The sequence below is a fragment of the Nomascus leucogenys genome, chromosome 16 (genome assembly GCF_006542625.1).
Source record: "Nomascus leucogenys isolate Asia chromosome 16, Asia_NLE_v1, whole genome shotgun sequence".
Taxonomy (NCBI): Eukaryota; Metazoa; Chordata; class Mammalia; order Primates; family Hylobatidae; genus Nomascus; species Nomascus leucogenys.
In genome coordinates, this window is record NC_044396.1 from 49,305,814 (window position 1) to 49,328,115 (window position 22,302).

Below are 22,302 nucleotides of genomic sequence, written 5' to 3' on the forward strand. Positions count from 1 at the left end.
AGCCTTCAGGTGTGAGTGGTGTGTGCGCCGGCCGGGGGCGTCTCTTACAGGAAGTTTACATTTGCAAACTGGGAGGGGTGGGGGTGGGGGGGCGCGGCGAGACAGAGAGAGACGCAGTGGCTTCTGCTTTCTGGCTTTTCTGTTCTGGCTCCAGGAAAAGATCAAAACAATAGTTAAATAGCAATTGAAGACAAGTGATGTAAGAAATAAACAACTCGACAACAAAAATGCCCGTAGGGATGGTTTTTTAAAGCCTTTATTATGGAAATAAGAGCACATGCACAAAAGGAGAGAGAAAGGTATTGTGCAGTAGGTCTCAAATTTGATCAAGCATCCCAACCGCTGAGCGAAATCCTCTGGAGGGCTTGTTAAAACACAGATTGCTGGGCCCTAGCCCTAGAGTTTTTTGTTGTGTATTTTTAAGTAGATCTGGGGTCAGCTCCCTCCTGAGAATTTGCAAGTTGTTAGAACCCTCAGGTGGTGCTGCTTCTGGTTTGGAAAGGACACTTTGCCATCCACCGGTCCAATAAATCTCCGCGTACCCTCTTCCACCTTCAATACGTACAACACCTCTCCACTCTGTTCCTTCTATCCCCTCCAACAGGTTTGTTTGGTTTGCTGGAGAATTATAAAGCAATTCCCAGCCATCCTATCATTTCACCTACATAGATAATTTTTGATTCGGTGGTTACTTAAGCTGAGAGGACTGCAGGCTGGGGAGGTAGGAAGTTCAGGCTTCCTTGTGGTCATTTCACACTCGGGCAGAATCTGGTACCTCTCTCTGGGAAAGCCATGCCCATATCTTGGTTCTGAGACCCCTCTTCAGGAGTTCCTTTCCGGCAATGATTGTCACGTGCCCAAACACCACCACTGGATCTGCTGGCAAGCTGGCCTGGCCTGGTCAGGGCACCACCTGGTCCCCATCTTTCATTTTCTGGTCATTGTCCCCAATCTGTCATCATGTACTCCCACGACCATCGTTTCCCCTGAGGTATTTTCCTAACAAGGTGTCTTCCCCCCAGGGTGGAGTTCTGAGTGCCCAGGGATGGGGTGGTACCCACAACAGTGCAAGCCCATAGGATTATTTGCATCAGTTAGGTCCAGGACTCACACCCCACGGGGAGCTTCTCTGGGCTTCTTGACCCTCCTTATAATTCCTGATTGGAAAAGGGGACTTTCTAGGCATAGCTTCTGGGAATGGCCATCACTGACATCTGTCATAACCTCCCTTGATTGTCGGGCCCTAGCTCAGTCTGGCTATCTGTGTTGCTTCTGTTCCAGAGAGGCGCCAAGTGCTCTCTTAGACTCCACCTGGCTAGTCCTAAGTGTGCAGCCTCTACCTAGTCTCCTTGCCTCTCCTTTGGGCCACTCTGAAACAAGCTTCCCTTCTTTCCGTCCCCTCCCCATCCTGGTTTAGGATACCATCTGCTCCTTCCACAACTTTCTCATCCCAGCACCCCCCAGTCCTATCCCCACCTCAACCCTCAGGGGTCTCTTGGGCTGTTACAAAGTTTAGACTTTATTTTTTAAACTTTTAGAGATGGGGTCTCACTTAACTGTGTCACCCAGGCTGGAGTGCAGTGGTGCGAATTTGGCTCACTGCAGCCTCAACCTCCCAGACTCAAGCGATCCTCCCACCTCAGCCCCTAAGTAGCTGGGACTACAGGCACGCACCACATAAGCCGGTTAATTGTTGTATTTTTTTTTTTTTTTTTTTTTTTTTGTAGAGACAGGGTTTTGCCCTGTTGCCCAGGCTGGTCTCGAACTCCGGAGCTCAGGCAATCCGCCTGCCTTGGCCTCTCAAAGTGCTGGGATTACAGGCATGAGCCACTGCCACTGTGCCCGACCTAGACTCTTATATTGTTCCCTTTCTTTTCCTGACTCTTCATGAAGCAAGCATACTATATGAATTCTTCATTTTTCCATCTGCTGTTAAAGAAAGCCCCGGGGATGGAGTAGGTTCCTCCACCACAGAGCTCTCTTCCTATTTTCATATTGCCTCATCTTCCTATGTTTTTCTTCCTTCACCAGCCTGGAATTAGCTGTCACTTTTGTATTTTCTCATGAGTCCTACCACTTGCCTTTGCTTTTCTAGCCTTTCTCAAAGAAATGCAAACAGCTTGTGTTTTTCCCCCTTGGGTCCTACTGTACCTACTTTTGTTTGATGGTCTCTCTGTCTCCCATGATGCCAGTGAATGTAGCAGTTTCTCTCCACTTCCACCAGTGCCTGGGGAAAATTTGGTATTGGCAAATTTGAGTTCTGCCTTTTTACAGCTTGCATTGCTGGATTCAACCTTAGGAGCCTCAGTTCCCTTATTTATTCACGCGACACGTCTGTATGAGCCTTTACTACATGCTAGGCGCTGTTCCAGCTGCTGGGGATACAGCACTGAGCAAAACAGACATCGTCCTGACTTCATGGAGTTTTTGGAATATGTAATTATAAATATTATATATTTTAGCCTGGGAGACAGGCAATAAGGGAAGTAAGATGGCATACTAGAGAGTGATTAAGTGCTAAGGTGATACATGGGGTCCGATGTGTTTACGTAGGGGTTGGTATGGATATTTTGTTTTTGTTTTTGTTTTGAAACAAAGTCTCACTCTGTCACTCAGGCTGTAGTGCAGTGGTGTGCTCATAGTTCACTGCAGCCTCAACCTCCCAGGCCCAAGTGATCCTACTTCCTCAGCCCTCTGAGTAGCTGGGTCTACAGGCACATGCCACTGTGCCCAGCTATTAAATTTTTTTGTTGTTGTTGTTTTGTAAAGATGAGGCCTCTCTATTGCCCACGCTGGTCTTGAACTCCTGGGCTCAAGCAATCCTCCCGCCCTGGCCTCCCAAAGCGCTGGGATTACAGGCATGAGCCACTGCACTTGGCCAGTGTTAATACTGTAGATAGCATAACCAGGGCAAGCTTCCCTGAGAAGTTGAAATTGGGCAAAGGCCTGATGGAAAGGACCTCCTCTGTTGAATGTGGGTATTAATATTTCACACACTTGTGAGTAAGTGGGAAGATGTGTGTGGAAAGCTGCACATAAAGATAGAGCCACTTGCCTTTGTCTTGTCAATGCCTTCTTCTGAAGTTGTGGTCGCTAAAATCGTCTCTGAACAGAGATACAAGGTTAGCATTCCTCTGACGGCTTTGGTGGCCGTTTTTCCTGTTACACACTTCTTTAGGTCAGCCCTGGCTTGTTGGAGAGTCTCAGTGGGAAGCCTGGCTCATTCTTCCCTAACTCTGCAAAAACATGATGTCACTGGGGAGGTAGGACAAAGTACCCATGGGCAGGACTAGGCGGGGTGTCACTCTCTCCCTTACATTTCTGTGGCCTCAGTGACAGTGCAAAGGAAGTGATAATGCAGAGACTGATTTTTAATGAGAGGAGGTAATAGTGGTCAGGGGAGAGTTCCCCATGAGAAAGAGGATGAATTATCTGGCTAAGGCAAATGCTGAAACTAGGTTGTAACCGCAGCAGCAGCAGCAGCAGCAGCAGCAGCCAGTTGTTATATTCATTACGGTTGCTGTGCCTTTTAGCAATCGTCCTAGCTGCTGTTGCTGGTTGTTTAGTAGACCAGAAATCCTCAGGGGTGTTCATGCCCCATCCTGTTGGGCATGCAGCAGGTGCTTCTCAGCATGCCTTTCCAGTGCTTCTTCATACTGCCCACTTTTTGGAGGTCATCCCTGGTGCTGGGCTGTAGCTAAAATGAGCAGCGAGGGCAACGCTCTTTTCAGCCTCCATGCTCTCCTCAGAATGATGTAGGAAAGGAGGGGAAGGTGCATTGTTTACCTTCTCAATTCTTGGGGCTTCTTGGCTATACCAACTCCAAATTGAAGAGCCTTGTGACCTGTTTCCCTAAAATAAGACTGCCTGGCTCTCCCTGTTCTCTTTGTCCCTGTTTAAAGCTGTATTGGTCACGACACAGATGAGTCTCTGTGCAGCTGCCACTCTCCATACCCAGGTCTCTGCTGGGGAAGCTGGTGCTTTGAATCCGAAAGCAAACCTTAGTGCTGCTGGGAAGCCCTCCTCCCCATTCCTGGAAGGTAAAGGTAAAGTAGCTCTGGCTACTGCTGGTGAGTCCCTGGAGCATTTATCATCTTAGGGCTGTAGAAATGAGCCATCTGATCCCTGGAGATGCTTACACCCTCTCTGAAGAAAGTGTGAGGGGTGTTTCTGGTCTCTGTTTTGGAAAAGTAGATAAACTGTTGGCCAAACCTTCTCAGAGAGAATTCAAGAGGCAGGCTGGGCTGGAAGGACACAGTCCACTTAACCCCTTGTCCCGGGCTCTCCTCTCAAAGTATCTAGTGAGTGTGGCTGGCTGGCAGGAAGGGAGAAGCAGCTGAAGGCAGAGGATGTGGTTACTTTGCAAGACCCTAGTTCTGTTACAGGATCAAAAAAAATTGTTGCAAAACACATTTATGTTACAATTTAATAGGTGTGTACCTACTAAAACAGCTCAGCGTGTGTGTGTGTGTGTGTGTGTGTGTGTGTGTGTGTGTGTGTGTGTGTGTGTAGGTGTTTGCCTTGGTATCATATGGAAGGTCTTGGTCACAATACACTTCTGTGGTCAATGACTGTTAGTGTGATCGGTATAGTTTACCCAGAAAGACAATCATATCTCACTGGGTTAGTTTTCTGCGGCTGCAGTAACAAAGTAGCAGAGACTAGGTGGCTTAAACAACAGAAAGTTATTTTCTCACAGTGCTGGAGGCTGGAAGTCAGAGATCAAGGTGTCAGCACGGTTGGCTTCTCCGGGGCCTCTCTCCTTGGCTTGTACATGACTGCCTTCTCCCTGTGTCCTTACATGGTCTTCCTGTGTACACATCTGTCTGTGTCCCAATCTCCTCTTTCCTTAGGGACATCAGTCACATTGGATTACTGCCTACTACAATGGCCCCATTAGTACGATTAACTTAGTCATCTCTTTTAAAAACTTTATCGCCAAATGCAGTCACATTTTGAAGTACTGGGGTCAGGACATTAACATATAAATTTGGGGGGGACCCAATTCGGCCCATACCACACACATCAAGAGTCACTGTGGTGCAGGACAGGTTCTTGGCGTTTAGAAGGTATAGGGGTTTAACCATGAAAAAAATAAAATGTATTAATAAGATTTTTTTTTTTCTGGAAAGAAGAAATGCTTCACCCTGGGAGGTCGAGGCTGCAGTGAGCCAGGATTGCGTCACTTCACTCTGGCCTGGGTGATATGGCGAGACCCTGTAAAAAAAAAAAAAAAAAAGGAAGAAAGAAAAAATAGCAAAAACATTTTAGTACTTTTCAGAACGAGTTGTGCTTTGTTTATCCTGCAGAATAAAGACAGCTAAATATAAAACTAAAGTATTTATGTTAGGGTGGTAGAATTCGGGTCATTAAATTTGTTTCTATTTTATTAATTTTATTGGTATGCGTTACATCACCCTTATTATTAAACGTTGTCAATGCAGACTGAATAGAGACATTGCACGTTAGAAACTACTTATTTCTACCTCTTCATTTTAGCTTAAGAAGTTGAGACACAGAAAGACAGAGTGAGCTGCCAAGGCCATGACCAGGCCCCAACCCCTGGCCCCCATCTGCCCACACCGGGCAGGTGAAACCCCCTCACTGCATGGATGTAGTTGGGTTGGTTCTTAGATTCACACAGGCTGACGGAAATAGACCGGAGTTCTTACATGAGATGATCATCCTCTGATCCGGAGTTGGGACTTTTGCTACTGTTTCAGAGAATACTTTCCTTTGTTTGTTTTTCTGATAAATCTTGAAACCAGTGCAGACTCTTCCGCAGCCTCCACAATACCCAGGTGAGACATGCATTGTCTCATCTCCCTTCTCATCTCTGCCCACAACGCCCACACAAACAAGAGTTGAGACGGGGTGAGTACTAGAGTCCTTCCTGATTCTCTGAACATAGTAGTTTATTCCTTTCTTTGTAAAAACAATGTGAAAGCACCAGATCTGGGTGCTGCTTGTTTCAACAGGAGGCAGGTGTGGCGTGAGCTGGTCCTTCATGGCTTCCCACTGTTCCACCACAGCCCTCCTGGGAAACACTTCCTGCAACACAGGAACGGCCCGTCAGCACGCATTTATCATGAGCAGCACCACACTCTCTGTTCGGAGTCTGATGGGAATTAACATCTCAGGTTGCATGAATGTCTCCTGAAGGCCAACTAGTGACTTGCTAAGTCAACTGCTTCCTTATTGCAATTACCATTAGGATGCACAGATGTTTGTTTATAGGTATGAGGAAGGATACAGTATTGTTTGATATGTGGAAGAGCTAGTGTGTGTGCGTTTTTAAAGTCATTCCCCTGAGTCCTGAGCTAGATGGTTTATTTCTCAATGACATGGAATCCCTCAGCCGTTCCTTGCTGTCAAGACCAAACTTGCCATCTGCTCAGAGACACTCTGGGTCTGTGCCCAGGATTGTCTAGCAGAACTCATGTCCTCCGCCTTTTCCATTTCTTCCCTCTTCTCGGAATATGCAACTTTCCCCCTCTTGCCCTTACCTGCTTCTCCAGGACATATTCCCAGAACATAATTCCTTATTTCTACGTTTATGCAAGTCTCAAAGTTTTTCTTTTCCTTGATTTGGGATGGCACAATTCATCCCAAATCACTTTTCGGGAGCAATTTTTAAAATTTGTGGTAAAATGTACATAACATAAAAGTCACTATTTTAACCATTCTTTTATTTTGGGTTTCGTAATGTACATGTGCAGGTTGTTATGTGGGTAAATTACGAGGCTTGGTGTACGAATGATCCCACCACCAATGTAGTGAGCATAGTACCGAGTACCTTGCCTTCCCACACACACACTGTCTCACCCGCCACCCTCAAGCAGTCCTCCGTATCTATTGTTTCCATCTTTGTGTCCATCAAACCTAGTTTTCTTTTGTTAATTTTTAAAATTGAATTTTAATTAATTAATTAATTCATTATTTTTTAAACTTTTATTTTAGGTTCAGGGGCACGTGTGCAGGTTTGTTACATAGGTACATTGCGTGTCACAGGAGTTTGTGTGCAGATTATTTCATCACCCAGCATAGTACATGATAGGTAGTTTTTGATCCTCACCCTCCCCCCACCCTTTACACTCAAGTAGGCCCTGGTGTCTGCTGTTTCCTTCTTTGTGCCCATGTGGACTCAATATTTAGCTCCCACTTACAAGTGAGAACATGTAGGAAGAAATTGAATCCCTGAACAGGCCAATAATGTGTTCTGAAATTGAATCAGTAATAAAAAGTCTACCAGGCCAGGTGCTGTGGCTCACGCCTGTAATCCCAACACTATGGTAGGCTGAGGCAGGTGGATCACCTGAGGTTGGGAGTTCAAGGCCAGCCTGGCCAACATGGTGAAACCCTGTCTCTACTAAAAATACAAAAATCAGCCAGGCGCGGTGGTGCATGTCTGTAATCCCAGCTGCTCAGGAGGCTGAGGCAGGAGAATTGCTTGAACCTGGGAGGTGGAGGTTGCAGTGAGCCAAGATTGTGCAACTACACTCCAGCCTGAGGCTGTGTCTTTAAAAAAAAAAAAAAAAAAAAAAAAAAAGAGCCTACCAATCTGAAAAAGCCCAGGACCAGATGGATTCACAACTGAATTCCACCAGATGTATAAAGAAGAGCTGGTACCATTCCTACTCAAATGATTTTAAAAAATTGAGAAGGAGGGACTCCTCCCCAACTCATTCTATGAGGCCAACATCATCCTGATACCAAAACCTGATAGAGACACGACAAAAAAAGAAAGCTTCAGGCCAATACCCTTGATAAACATAGATGCAAAAATCCTCAACAAATCCAAATCCAGCAGCATATCAAAAAGCTAGTCTACCACGATCAAGCAGCCCTCATCCCCGGGACGCAGAGTTGGTTCAACATACACAGATCAATATATGTGATTCATCACATAAACAGAATTAAAAACAAAAGCCATGTGATCATCTCAATAGATGCAGAAAAGGCTTTTGATAAAATTCAACATCCCTTCATGTTAAAAATTCTCAATAAACTAAGCACTGAAGAAATATACCTCAAAATGAGAGCCATCTATGACAAACCCACAGCCAACATCATACTGGATGGGCAAAACCTGGAAGCATTTCCCTTCAGAATCAGAACAAGACAAGGATGCCCACTACCAGCACTCTTTTCTTTCTTGAGACAGGGTCTTGCTCTGTCACCCAGGCTGGAGTGCGATGGCATGATCACGACTCACTGCAGCCTCGATCCCTTGGGCTCAAGCCACCCTCCCACTTCAGCCTCCTGAGTAGCTGGAACTACGGGTATTACACCACCATGCTTGGCTAATTTTAAAACTTTTTGGTAGAGATGAAGTTGCACTATGTTGCCCAGGCTGGTCTTGAGCTCCTGTGCTCAAGTGGTCCTCACACCTCAGCCTCCCAAACTGCTGGGATTACTGGTGTGAGCCACCATGCCTGGCCCATTTTAGCCAGTTTTAAGTGTACATTTCAGTAGCATTAAGGACTTTCACAATGTTGTGCAACCATCATCACCATCCATCTGCACACATTTTCTGTCGTCCCAAATGGAAACTCTGCCTGTTAGACATGAACTCCTCATTCTCCCGTCCCCAGTCCTTAGGAGCTTCTATTCTACTTTCTGTGTGTATGACTTTGCTTAGTCTAGTTGCCTCATATAAATGGAATCATGAACATTTGTCCTTTTGTGACTGGCTTATTTCACTTAGCATAATGCTTTTAAGGTTTATCCATATTATACCATGTGTCAGAATTTCATTCCTTTTTAAGGTTGAATACCATTCCATTGTATGTCTATACATTTATGCATTCATCTGTTGATGGACATTTCTATCAATGATATTGTTTCTATCTTTTGGCTATGTACAATGCTGCTATTAACACTAGTATACGAGTATCTGTTTGAGTCCTTGCATTTAATTCTTTGGGGTATATACTTAGAGGTCAAAATGCTGGATCATATGGTAATTCCACGTTTAACTTTTTGAAGTCCTTACAAAACCAGATTAGATTTAAACACCTCATCATAGTGCACGGTCACCAGTCATAGGGGCATTGTGTACTTATTTGTGAAAGCAGCACCATTTCCTCTTAGAGACAGGACATCAGAGGTCATCAGGTTCAGTTACCTCTCTTGATGGGGCTGAATAGGACAAGGGTTAGGTACTCCTTGGTGCCAGAAAAGCAGGGCTGAGTACCAGCTCCCTTGCTTCCAATCTGTAATCTTGGGTGAGTTACCTAAACACTCAAAGCAACCATTTCCAACGAGAAAAACTATATCTACTTTTAAAAGCTATCATGAGAATTAAATAAGACAATGTGGGAAAATGCTTGGCACAGTTCCTGTTACAGGGAAATCCTCAATAAGTGGTAGCCATTGTTGTTTGTGACCACATTTGTAGATGAGGATGCCGCGGCCCAGAAAACATAACAGTTCTATGGTTGCTTCATCCCGTAGCTGGTTTTGAAGTTTTGATGTACATTACCATAAAATACAGTTTAAGGTCTAATCCTCCTGTGAATCTTGTTCATCTCGTCTCTGCTTTTCATGGAGGTTGGTGGTTCAATAGTTGGTTGATGATGCTGGTCCAGCTAAAATATTTCAGGAGGCAGCATGACTTTGCACTATCCCACTTGCTACTTACTAACCATGTGGCCTTCAGGGGGTCACTACATCTGTCTAATCCTTGTGTTCTGCCATAATAGAGGATATCGTATCAAATAGAGGATATTGTATCAAATAGAGGATATCGTATCAAATGCATGGAGCTGTGAGTGGAGTTAGGCAAAACCAAAAGTCCCTGTACCAAAGCATTTGCTGAAGGACAATTTCTATAGTCCATCGAAACAAAGACATTAATTGTAAGATGGGCCAACTTAGTTATTACACAAAGCTGAGGTGCCATGGACTATAAAATGCATCTTCATATCAGAGATGTTAAAAGGTGAAGAATACATGCATTAGAACTGATGAAATGTGGTAACTGCCATTTGGTGACTTCCTAAGGAAAAGGCCATACAGGGAAAAACAGAAGCTTGGAAACTGCCTCACCTTTTGGAAAAGGAGCAAAGGAACTGGAGCAGTTCTGCTTTTCCTGTGATTAAATTGGGACCACATCTGGGTCAGCACTTTTATGTACTCCTGTCCAAAGAATTCAAGGGGAAAAACCTCTTGGAAATGCAAGCTCAGCCTGGCACACAGAATGGAAGATGGAATGTTTTTGGGGAAAAAAAGCTCTGTTATCTTTTTGCTTACCTTGCAGAATGCAAGCAGCGTCATTCACCCAGCAAACTTGGCTGGTGGCTGGTGAACTGAGCTGGGGGGTGGGGGAGTCCCCTTCAGTCTCTCCAGGTTAGCTTAGGTCCCACTACCCCGATTCTTTTTATCCAGAGTATCTTACATGATCAATCCATCTGATGGTGTCAATTATAAGAAGGTGACTAATTTCTGAACCTCTGAAACACCAACTTGTTGGGTTTTGATGCAACTTTACAGGTGACCTTAATAATGGCCTTGCCTACAAATCACTCACATTCCCATAGCTGGTGGTAGTTCAGGGGGTAGTAGAATCTAGGACTTTCTAATCCCTCCCCAGCATGCACATTGTCTCCCATAATTTTACAAACGAGGTTAACTATCTTGTAAGAATTTGAAGAGGGTTGCTAGTAATATTCCCCAGATTGCTTGGACTCTCAGCTGACTAGATTAACAAAGGTTCTCTTTCCTTTGGTAGAGTTTGTCTCTGATAGCTGTGACCTATTCAAAGTTCTATGGTTAAGTCTGTACTTCAGATATTCTCTTCACTCCTTAAACTCTTCCCTGGCAGTGAGCAAACACAGCATTTGCTATGTTTCAGGCACAGCTGGAAAAATTTTATGTTTGGAAAGGTCCTATAACATTCCCATTTCATAGACATTGATCAAGCACTGGAGAAACTTGTCCACTGTTATGCAGCAAATTTGAGCTCTGACTCCGGAAACTAACTTTGCAATCCAGGGTTTCAGTGCCTCCGTTGATTGACATAGGACATCCTCCCCAGAACAAACAGAAGCCTGCAGATGAGAACACATTCAATTTCCCTCTACTAAACTTACAAACCTACCTACATCTGCACCCCATCTTCTTTCTTTGCACTCCTTGCCTGCCTCCTCAGGGACCTCACTCCATGACCATATTTTTTTCTCCTATAATTTCAACCTCTTGTTATCTACTAGCTCCTTTCCTAAGTTAAGTATCTGTCATATTGAAATGGAAATGCAACGCTCCACCCAAACCCTTGTGCCTACCTCCACATATGTGTCTTCTACGCTTACTGCATGGGTCATGTCAATTCCTGCATTTGTCTCCCCACCTTGCATCACCACTTCTTAGCAATCTGGCTCCACCACTGCTACCCCTTTAAATCTGGTCTTTCCAAGGTCACAGTAGCCTCCTTGCTGCTAGATGTAGTGAATGCACCTGAGTCCTTATCTCCTTTGCCTAACTGAGCATCTGACAGCATTCTCACTCCTTTCTTATAGAAACACTTCTTTTGCCTTCTCTGGTGCTCCTCCAAATTCAGCATTGTTTTGGGCTACTGTCAGAGGCATTTGAACCGGAGTGACTCCATCTTGAACAGGGGCTGGGTAAAATGAGACTGCATTCCCAGGAGGTTAGGCATTCTAAGTCAAAGGATGAGCCAGGAGCTCTGCACAAGATACAGGTCACAAAGACCTTGCTGATAAAACAGATTGTGGTAAAGAAGCCAGCCAAAAGCCACCAAAACCAAGAAAAAAAAAGTGACCTCTGGTCGTCCTCACTGCTCATTATATGCTAATTATAACACATTAGCATGCTAAAAGACACTTCCACCAGTGCCATGACAGTTTACAAATGCCATGGCAACATCAGGAAGTTACCTTATATGGTCGAAAAAGGGCAGGAACCTTCAGTTGTGGGAGTTGCCCATGCCTTTTCAAGAAAACTCATAAATAATGCACCCCTGGTTTAGCATATAACCAAGAAGTAACTATAAGGATGCTCAGTTGAGCAGCCCAGGCCACTGCTTTGCCTATGAAGTAGCCATTCTTTTTCATTCCTTTACTTTCTTAATAAACTTGCTTTCACTTTACTCTATGGACTTGCCTTGAATTCCTTCTTGCATGAGATCCAAGAACCCTCTCTTGGGGTCTGGATCAGGACTCTTTCCAGTACACTACGGTGACGGTTAATTTTATGGGTCAGCCTGACTGGGCTGTGGGGTGCCCAGATATTTGGTTAAACATTATTTCTGGGTGTGTCTGTGAGGGTGTTTCTGGATGAGAGTAGCACTGGAATCAGTGGACTGAGTAAAGCAGGTTGTCCTCCAATCCTTTGAGGGCCTTCACAGAATAAAAGGCCGAGTAAGGGAGAATTCACTCTCTGTGCCTGTCTTCAAGCTGGGACATCTGTCTTCTGCCTTCAGGCTCAGACCTTGTCTGGAATTACAACATTGGCTCTGTCAGGTCTCCAGCTTGCCGACTGCAGATCTTGGACTTTTCAGCTGCCATAATCACAAGAGCCCATTCCTTATAGTAAACCTCTCTTTCTCTATATACCTATATCTACATCTGTATCTATCCTATTGTTTCTATTTCTCTGCGAACCCGGTCTAATACAGCTACTTATCTTCTGATCTTCCTCCTTTAGAAAATGAGCCCCTTTTCCTTTTGGAAACTTCCCCTGCCTTACTGGTGGGATTGTCCATGAAAGCGCTGATCTCCCTCACCAATCCACCACTTGCCCTGGACTGGCCCAAATGCCTGGTTAGGGAGGAATGCTTGTTTCTTGCTCTTTGTTTCCTGCTAATTGTTTCCATATGGAGGGATTTCACTAGAGCACTGGTTTCCAAAGCACGGCCCCTGCACCAGTGGTGTCAGCATTCCTTGGGAATGTGCTAGAAATGAAAGTTCTCAGGCCTCACCCAAACTCACTGAATCACAATGATTCCCAATCAGGCTCAGCAATCTGTTTTATCAAGCTCTTCAGGTGACTCTGATGCACATTAAAGTTTGAGAACCACTGCACTACCATAACACTCCTATTTTGTTTTTGTTTTGTTTTAGGTTTATTGAGGTTTAACTTATAAATTGTAATATTCACTCTTTTAAGATACACAGTTCTATAAATTTTAACAAATGCATACAGTCATGTAACTGCTATTATTAATGAGGTATCTAATACTTCTATCACCCAAGAAAGTCTCTTCATCCCCCCTTGTATGAAATCTCCCCCTCTACTCTCAGCCCCTGGCAAAGAGTGATCTGAGTTTTGTTCCTGTAATTTTGCCATTTCCAGAATGTCATACAGATGCAAACATCCAGCATATAGCCCTTTAGGACTGGCTTCTTTCTTTCTTTTTTTTTTTTATTTTTAGCATCTTTATTTGAGAAGTCAATTCTGCAGATGGGTAACAGTTCCAAGTGTTGATATATGTCAACCTTTCTATACAGAAAATAACAAATAAAACTCAACCAGCCAGTCTCCCCACATATGCTTCCAACCACATCTGGAGTGTCCACCATCAGTCCCTTGGCTACTTTCAAACCAGAGCTTAAATGCAGACCGTTTTCCTTATGAATCATTCCCCCGACCCGGGTTTTCTTCAGAGTTCTTTTTCCAGGACAGGATTATAGCCCCAGTTGAAGACTAGATGGATATAGGACAAGTACCATCCTAGGCCTGGATCACAGCCAAAGTCCATCATCCATTTTCAGCACCGAAGAGCGAGATCTTCACCAAGTCTCGTTTTTGTAGCCTTCATCCAGGGACAGCACCACTGAAGGTTTGCAAGATAGCTGGGTTCAGTGAAGTATTTGAAAACAGAATATAGCATCATTGGAAAACCAAGGCCTACAGCCACACTTGATCACCTCCACATTAGACAGATAGGAATTAGGATCAGGAACACAGATCAGTACAGAAGGCCAAAACAAAACCTTTGGCTACTATATAAAACCAGGAGTGCTCCAAGGCAGATTCAGCCAATAATTAAGAAAAAAATCATCAGAGTCTCAACTTTTGCTTACAATCTTTATTGAAGTTATACAAAAAGAATCCTCCAAAAGTGAAAAAATACGTTATATACAAAAACACTTTCCCTTGGGAGGAGGGCTATGCCCCCTCTTTAGATGCAGTGCTTTCAACTGTAGCTCCAGCCTCCACTGTCCCCTCCACTGCCACCCAGCTTTCAGCCCAATTCTCAGCCTCCTCCTCCATGTTTTCCAAAACTTCATTTCCACTGGGGACAGCATCTCCACTGCCTCCGTTCACCTCCAGCTCTTGTTTGGCTTTCTTTGCATCATCTTTCTGGGGACCCTGTTCCTCTGGTTTCCTCTTCTTTCTGACAAGGTGGGAAATATCAGTCACGCAATTTAATGAGGAAGCAACATCTGTTGGCTTTTTGCTGGCAATCATGGAGACTGAAGAGCCTCCTCCACTAGGGGTGAAACCTGAAGTAGAGCTCTCCACCAGAGTAGCTTTCAGAGCCAGTTCAGCTACATTCCCAGTATGCTGAGACTCCTTTGCATCTTCTGTCTTCTCTCTAATTTCGGGTAGCAGTTCCTTCAGTTCCTTGATTTCTTTCTTGTATTCAGCAGATGATCCTTCAGCCTCCTTCACCTGCTCGTTTAGTACAGCCATTCTCTTCTCAATGACTTCAATAGATTTGCTGAACTGTGCCACTGCCTCATCATACTGAGGGTTGTACCCATAAGCCAAGCCCAGCTGGTAGTGGGTCTCTGCAAGGAGATGGTCGTGGGCTTCCAGGTACTGTTCCTACAGGTTTAGGCAGGACAGGAACTCCTCCACAGCTTGCACATAGTTTTCAGATTCAACACTAACTTCTCCGAGTTTAAGATGTGCCTGGGCAACATAAAGCTGGGCTTTTGTTTCTTGCCTTTTAAAAACGATCTTTGCTAAATCCAGCATACTCCAGGCAAGCTCTAGGTTCCCAATCTCCTCCTCTTCGTTTTCTTGAAGAGACTTGTTTTCAAGGACTGAATCGTTTGGCATTTCTTCAGTCTTATCATTTTCTTTATCATCCTCTTCTGAGCCTTCAGTTTCTTCACCCTCTTTTATCTGTTCTCTCTCTTTTATCTCTTCATTAGCAGCTATCTGAACTTTGTCTTCAGGTGATTTCTCAGTAGCTCCCTGGGCTACCTGGGTATCAACCCCATCTCCAGCTGCCCAAACTCTTCTACAGACAGCTTAGTCTCCTCCTGACTGGGAACCAGCTTTGCTCTGACCTTCTCCTCTAGTCCTGAGCCATCTTTTGTTTCTGTCAGTCTTTCTATAGAAGTCTGTGGTTCAATAGGAGTCTGATCTCCTACAGCTGACGGTCCATTGACTGCACCATCCTTAGGGAGAACTGTAGCCTCCTGCCCAGGCTTTTCAGAGACTTCTGATCCAGCCTCTACAGTTGAGGCCTCTGCAGCCTCTGTTGTCACCTCTGGTGACTCTTCAGCAGGTGGCACTTCTTGACCTACCAGTTGCTCAAGAATCACCTTTCCTTCCTCATTTTCAGAGGTAACTACCTTCTCCTCTGGCTCGTCCCCACCCACATCTACTGGCTTGACGGTTGGGTCTAAAGACTCTGCTTCTACCTCCACTGCAGTGCCCTGCTTTTCTAGAGTCACCACAGGCTGCTCTTCTGAAACTTCTTTTGGCTTCTCCTCTGTGCTCACAATTACCTCTCCCTGCTTCTTCCTACCTCCTTTTTCTCTGCACTCTTCTTGGACATCAGTTTCAGAAACTGATTTTTCTTCCTCAGCATCTGGTACTTCCTGTTCTGGCTTCCCTGAAGTGACCTCAGCTTCATTCGGTCCTTCTGGTGCTGCTCCTCCTTTTGCCTCTTCAGAGGTTTCAGTTAACCAATCTAGAGTCAAGTCAACTTTTTCCTGTGGCTCCTCTGCAGATTCACTTATATCCATATCTTCTCTTCCACCCTTCTCCATTTCACTGTCTCGTTCTTTATCAGTTTCAGGCTTTGCCAAAGACTTGTCTTCTGTTTTTCTGGCTTCTTTTTTTTCTCCCATGGCGTCATAAACCTGTTCTCTCAACTCTTCCCTTGCTTCCTCATCTATGTTATCATTATTTCCTACCAGAGATTCATCTTCTGTTTTTTCTCCTTCTTCCTCTTCCACATGCACACCTTCCAAGGTGTTTCCCAACACATCATTCTCCATTCTCTCCACTTTGTCTGCAGATGTAGAAGGAGCAGGAACATCTTCAGTTTTGTCGGCAGAAACCAGCTACACAGCAGTGGCTGTGGACTCCTTGGCTATCGTTCCCCTGAGGTGGCAAACCAGTGAATGGAATAGAGCCTGTGAGAAAAACAGGCCATATGGGACACCAGAGACTCACTCAGGGACAGAAAATGGCAGACTGAGACTGGCTTCTTTCACTTATCACCATGCTTTTGAGATTCATCTACATTGTTGCGTGTGTCTGTAATGTGTTTCTTTTTATTGCTGAGTAGTATTCCATTGTGTGGATACTAGAGTTCATTTAATCATTCACCTGTTGATGGGATATTGGAGGGTTTTCAGTTTTTGGTGACTATGAATACAACTTTTATAAACGTACACTTACAGATCTTTGTGTGGACATAGATTTTCATTTCTTTTGGGTAAATACTTAGGAATGGGATTGCTGGGTTATATGGTAAAGTACATTTAACTTCATAAGAATAGTCTTTCAATGTGACTTTACTATTTTGTGTTCTTATCAGCAATGGATCAGACTTTCAGTTGCTCCATGTCCTCATCAGTGCTTGGTATTGTCAGGTTTTAAAATTTAAGCCATTCTAATGACAATGCATCTGGGATTCCCCCCCACCTCCATTCTTCCCTAGGGGATGGTGGGGAGTGGGTGGGAAGGAGGGTAAAGAGGTAGGTAAATTTAGGAGGAGGCACGTGTGGCTCAGCTTCATTCTCCCACTCTTCTGCCTGAAGAGAAGGTGCATTATGATGAGAAAATACATTAGGATGCCACGTGGCCAGCTTAGCTGGGTAGCCTGTCTTCCCAGGATGTGCCCCTGCTAGGGCAGCTGGCAGTTGTCCAGTGTGGCCTCTGACTTGGGTAACTTTTATTCTTAGGTGCAATATTAGAAACCTAATTTTTTGCCATACACCTAACTCATGACTCCACTATGGCTCTCCTCCCCATCACCTTTAAAGCTGACATGTGGACTCTGTGGACTCTGCTTGCCTTCTACACTTATCTCTCAATTGATTCTAAATTTGGGGTGGGGGAGAGTTGTCCCAGTTTTCTTCAGGCTGCTATAACAGAGTACTATAGATTGGGTGGCTTATAAACAATAGAAATTTATTTCACACTGTTCTGGAGGCTGGGACATCTAAGACCAAGGTGGTGGCAGATTTGGCATCTGGCGATGGCCCACTTCCTGGTTTATAAACAGTATTTCAAACTGTGTTCTCACATGGAAGAAGGGCCACGGTGGCTCTTTGGAGTCTCTTTTATAAGGGCACTAATCTCATTCATAAGGGCTCCACCCTCGTGATCTAATCACCTCCCAAAGGCCCCACCTCCCAATACCATCACATTAGAGATTAGGTTTCAACATATGAATTTGTTTTTTTTTAAAACATTAAAATTATTTATTATCAAGGGATTATTGATAACATTTTGGTATATAGTCTTCTAATCTTTTTTTTTATACTTTAAGTTTTAGGGTACATGTGCACAACGTGCAGGTTAGTTACATATGTATACATGTGCCATGTTGGTGTGCTGCACCCATTAATTCGTTATTTAACATTAGGTATGTCTCCCAGTGCTATCCCTCCCCCCTCCCCCCACCCCCCACCAGGCCCTGGTGTGTGATGTTCAAATTTGGAGGACACACAAACAAAAGGAACTCATCTCCCTGGCCCCTAGGATTGGTGTAAGGTAAGTAAGCAACAGGCAAGGCTTCTTCCTTGAAGATAATATCAGGCTGGATGTGCCAGGAGTTGTCTTTGTCAATAGAGCTTGTCTGAGAATAAAGGCAACGCTAGGAAAGCTGATCTGAGAAATGGAGAGAGGCAGGGGTGAAGATGGCAAGGGCAGGAGAAAGGATGGCATTGTACCAATTTCCCCAAGTGTGCCTGAAAGATTATATGTTGCTTGTTCCACCCCTCATCTTTTTAGTTATGGTCAACCTGTAAATTCCCTCTTATGGTTAAGTCAATTTGCACTGGGCTTCTGCTCCTATAATAGAAAGAGTCAATTTTGCTTAAGTGGGTAAGAATGTGGGCTTGGAGACAGCACCTGAGTTGCCATTTACTCGCTGCCTGACCTCAGGTAAGTTACTTATCCTCCCTTTGCCTCAGTTGCCTTATCTATAATAGAAGGATACTAACATAATAGTACTTACCTCAAAGTGGGGCTGTAATGATTAAATGAGTTAATATCTCCTATCCATTTAGAACAGTACTTAGCACATGGAACATTTTAAGTAAATGTTGGCTATTATGAATACAATTGTATTCCTAGTTTTCCTCCTGTTTCTCTGGGCATTCTTACTCAGAATCTTTTGAAGCTTCTTATCTACTCATATTGGTGAGTCCTCTAGTTTTTGTCCTAGACCTTCTCCTTGTCATTGCATGCTCTCCCATGGCTTTGGCTACTATCTCCGTGCAAATAGTTGCCAATAAACTCCAAGATTGACCTCTGTCTTGGGGTCCAGACCCAATATCCAATTGCTTGTTGGCTATCTCCAATTAGATGCTGTATTATTTTAAACCAACACATATCTATTATCTTATGGTGTCTATGGGCCAGAAGTCCAGACATGGCTTGACTCGGTCCTCTGCCTCTTCTCATGAGGCTGCAGTTGAGGTGTCATTTGGGCTGTGTACTCATCTGGAGGCTTGACTGGAGAAGAATCTGCTTCCAAGCTCACTCAGGTTGTTGGTAGAATTAATTTCCTTGTGCCTATATCACCAAGGATCCCAGACTTTTGCTGGCTGTCAGCTGGGGCCATCTTCAGATTCTGGAGGCTACTCACAGCCCCTTGCCACGTGGCTTTTTCCAATACAGCATTTGCTTCATAAAGATCTCAGTAGAGCCTCTAGTTTCAGCAGGCTAGGAAAAAGTCTTATAGGAGTTACATTCTATTGATTATAAAGAAATCACAAGTCCTGCCTACACTCAAGGAAAAGGGATTATCCAAGGGGGTGAACACCAGGAGGATGGACCATGGGGCCACCCTAGAGTCTGAGTGATACAGATGTCCATCATCAACACCCAAGTGGCACTTATCACCTCCTGACCACTCTGCTCTTCTTCCATGAGTCCCTGCAGGAGGGAATGGCATCACCATTCAAACCAAAGGCCAAGAGGTCATCCCCGATTCCTTTTTTTTTTTGAGACAGAGTCTTACTCTGTCATCCAGGCTGTGATCTCGGCTCACTGCAACCTCCACCTTCCGGGTGCAAGTGATTCTCCTGCCTCAGCCTCCTGAGTAGCTGGGATTACAGGCATGTGCCACCATGCCCCACTAATTTTTGTATTTTTAGTACAGATGGGGTTTCACCATTTTGGCCAGGCTGGTCTCGAACTACTGACCTTAGGTGATCTACCTGCCTCGGCTTCCTAAAGTGCTGGGATTATAGGTGTGAGCCATCGTGCCCAGCTTCTGATTCCTTCTTCTAGCCAGCCTTTCATACAATCAACCATCAAGCCCTAATGATTTGCCTCCTAAATGCTTCTTGATTCCTTCATTCTCTCCACTGCGGTTACTACAGCAGCCACCCACTTGCCTTCATTCTTTTCTTCCCACAGCAGCCAGGGACATCTTGCTGAAATACAATTCTGATTACATTGTACCCTTTCATTCTACTTAAAGTTCTGTGATAATTTTCCATTGATCTTGGGATGTGGTTCAAATTCCTTAACGCGGCCCATGAGATCCTTTGTCATGGGGCTTCCCTCTCCTTGCCAACCTCTCTCACACTGGCCTTTACATGTTCTGTCCCTTCTGCCTGGAACACCCTTTCCCTCCCTTTGCTTGTTGTTTGCTTCCTTTTCCTTGTGTTTCCCTGAGTTCTGTGAGCTGCCTTCACCCATAGTCGGGCCCCAGCTTCCATGCTGCTTCCTTCAGGAGGCCCTTCCTGACTGCACACCTACATTAGCCACTGCTGGCCCCCACACTCAGCACCCTGGACTTCCATGTTCCCCACACTCAGCACATAGAGTGATCACCTCTTGTTCACTTGTCCTTATTGTCCTCTAAACCGTAAGCTCTGTGAGGCTGGGGGACATCCCCTGTCTCATGCTTTTAACACTGTAAGTCTGCAAATAATTGTCAAGTGAAGAAAATGACAGATAAAGCCTTGGATCTCAGCCCACCCTTAAAAATATTTCCACCCTTGCCTTGCAGCAATGTCCAGGGTGCACTCTTGATGGGCTCTGTTCCAGTTGGCAGATCTTTTTAAGTAGAAAGTAATATATTAATAGAGGCACCTTTGTTTTGGGTAATATTTCCTTCCTATTATGGTCAGTCCAGGCTCAAGACCTTTACTTGCTACTGATACACTCCAGCGACATGAGAGCTGGGACATCATCTATTTCCTCCTTATGCAGTGTTTGTCCTTCTGCTGTGTAATTGGAATTTTGTAAAAATAGCTGACCAACTGCAGTACATATAGTTCTATAAACTCGCCGGGAACAGTCTCCTCTGTCCACCCTATGGAGGGTCCCACAGCTGCTCCCCGGACATTCCAAGAGATGCTCTCATCCACTGAGAACAGAGGGAGCATTTGTTCCCTTAGCCCACTTTGGAGGGACAGCTGAGGCTTGGCCTTATCCAGCCAGGTCGGCCTGCCCTGGGCTTCGGGTCTAGTTTCACACAACAAGCAATTGAGCTTAATTGACAGGTGTGAAGTGTGTGCTCTCTAACCCATCTCGACTTACTTCTGCCTTTAGGGGTGAGGCAAACTCACTTGGGAGCCCAATTAGCATGTCATGTTGGGGGGTGAGTGTGTGTGTGTGTGTATGTGTGTGTGTCTGTGTGTGTGTGTGAAAGAGAGAGAGAGAAAAGAGATAAAAGGGAGAGAAAAACCTCAGATGGAGAAAAACACAGAGAGAGATGGAGGGAAAGACTCAGAAAGGGAGAGGTAGAGAAACAGAAGGAAACAAAGAGAGAAGCAGAGAGCTGGGAGTAGAGAGACGGACAGATAAGAGGGCTTTGGAGCTGGTGCAGACAGGCACCACTGGTGGCCTTTTAGTTGGGTTAAGTGCACACAAATGGAAAATGAGATAGTGTAGAATGTCAGTCCCATCTGGAGGACCATGTGTGAAATAATGACAAAATGAGCATCTATATGGTCATTAGTGTATTCCTAATGGGCCAGGAGTGAATTCCAGGAGGGAGTTGGGCTGGGGTGGGATTAGAATGGGAGACATGTGTGTCCATGGCAGGAAGCATTACCCTCAATCCCAGTCAGCTCTCGTGCGCACATGTGAGGCTGAGTAGGTGAGACCACCAAGTCATCATACTGGGGCCAGGATGGCCTCAGATGTGAGAGCCAGTTCTGCATGGAGTGAAATCATTCTCTGGAATGCTTAGGGGTGATGCTAGCATACAGAGAGTCTGGATACACAAACAAAGGCAAAGACAAGGTTTTTTTTGAGTGTTCTTTGGCTTCAGAACTCCCTCTAAATGAGGCAAGGCTGCAAGTGTGCATAAAGCGTGCACTATTCTGTGCACTTTTCATTTTTTTTTTTTTTTTTTTGAGACAGAGTCTTGCTCTGTCATCCAGGCTGGAGTGCAGTGGTGCGGTCTTGGCTCACTGCAACCTCTGCTTCCTGGGTTCAAGCGATTCTCCTGCCTCAGCCTCCCAAGTAGCTGGGATTACCCATGCACCACCATACCCAGCTACTTTTTGTATTTTCAGTAGAGAAGGGGTTTTGACATGTTGGCCAGGCTGGTCTCAAACTCCTGACCTCAAGTGATCTGCCGCCTCGGCCTCCCTAAGTGCTGGGATTATAGGCGTGAGCCACTGTGCCTGGCCTCTGTGTGCTTTTCAAATATTGTCAGTTAGTGCTCACAAAACTCTTATGTGGTAGATACTGTTATTGCCTCCACAGCAGAAGTTATGGGGTAGAGAAATTAACCAGCTTGCACAATACTCCTCTGCTAGTAAGTGGTAGAGCTGGACTTTGAACCTGGGAAATCTGGTTCCAGAATCAGTGCTCTTCCCACTTTGCTATACTATGCACTGAGATTCAGCTCTCAAACTAAATCCAGTTCTTTGTTCAGGAGTCTTTCCAGAGAGGAAG

At 44.9% G+C, this 22,302-nt stretch overlaps 1 pseudogene across 1 annotated transcript; it reads right to left on the reverse strand.

Annotated features, from left to right (window-relative positions):
* Positions 1–14,130: 14,130 nt before the first annotated feature.
* Positions 14,131–16,202, reverse strand: LOC100590228 (annotated as a pseudogene). The gene has a single exon (XR_001115814.2). The product of XR_001115814.2 is annotated as a nuclear autoantigenic sperm protein pseudogene (transcript).
* Between the last annotated feature and the right edge of the window lie 6,100 nt (positions 16,203–22,302).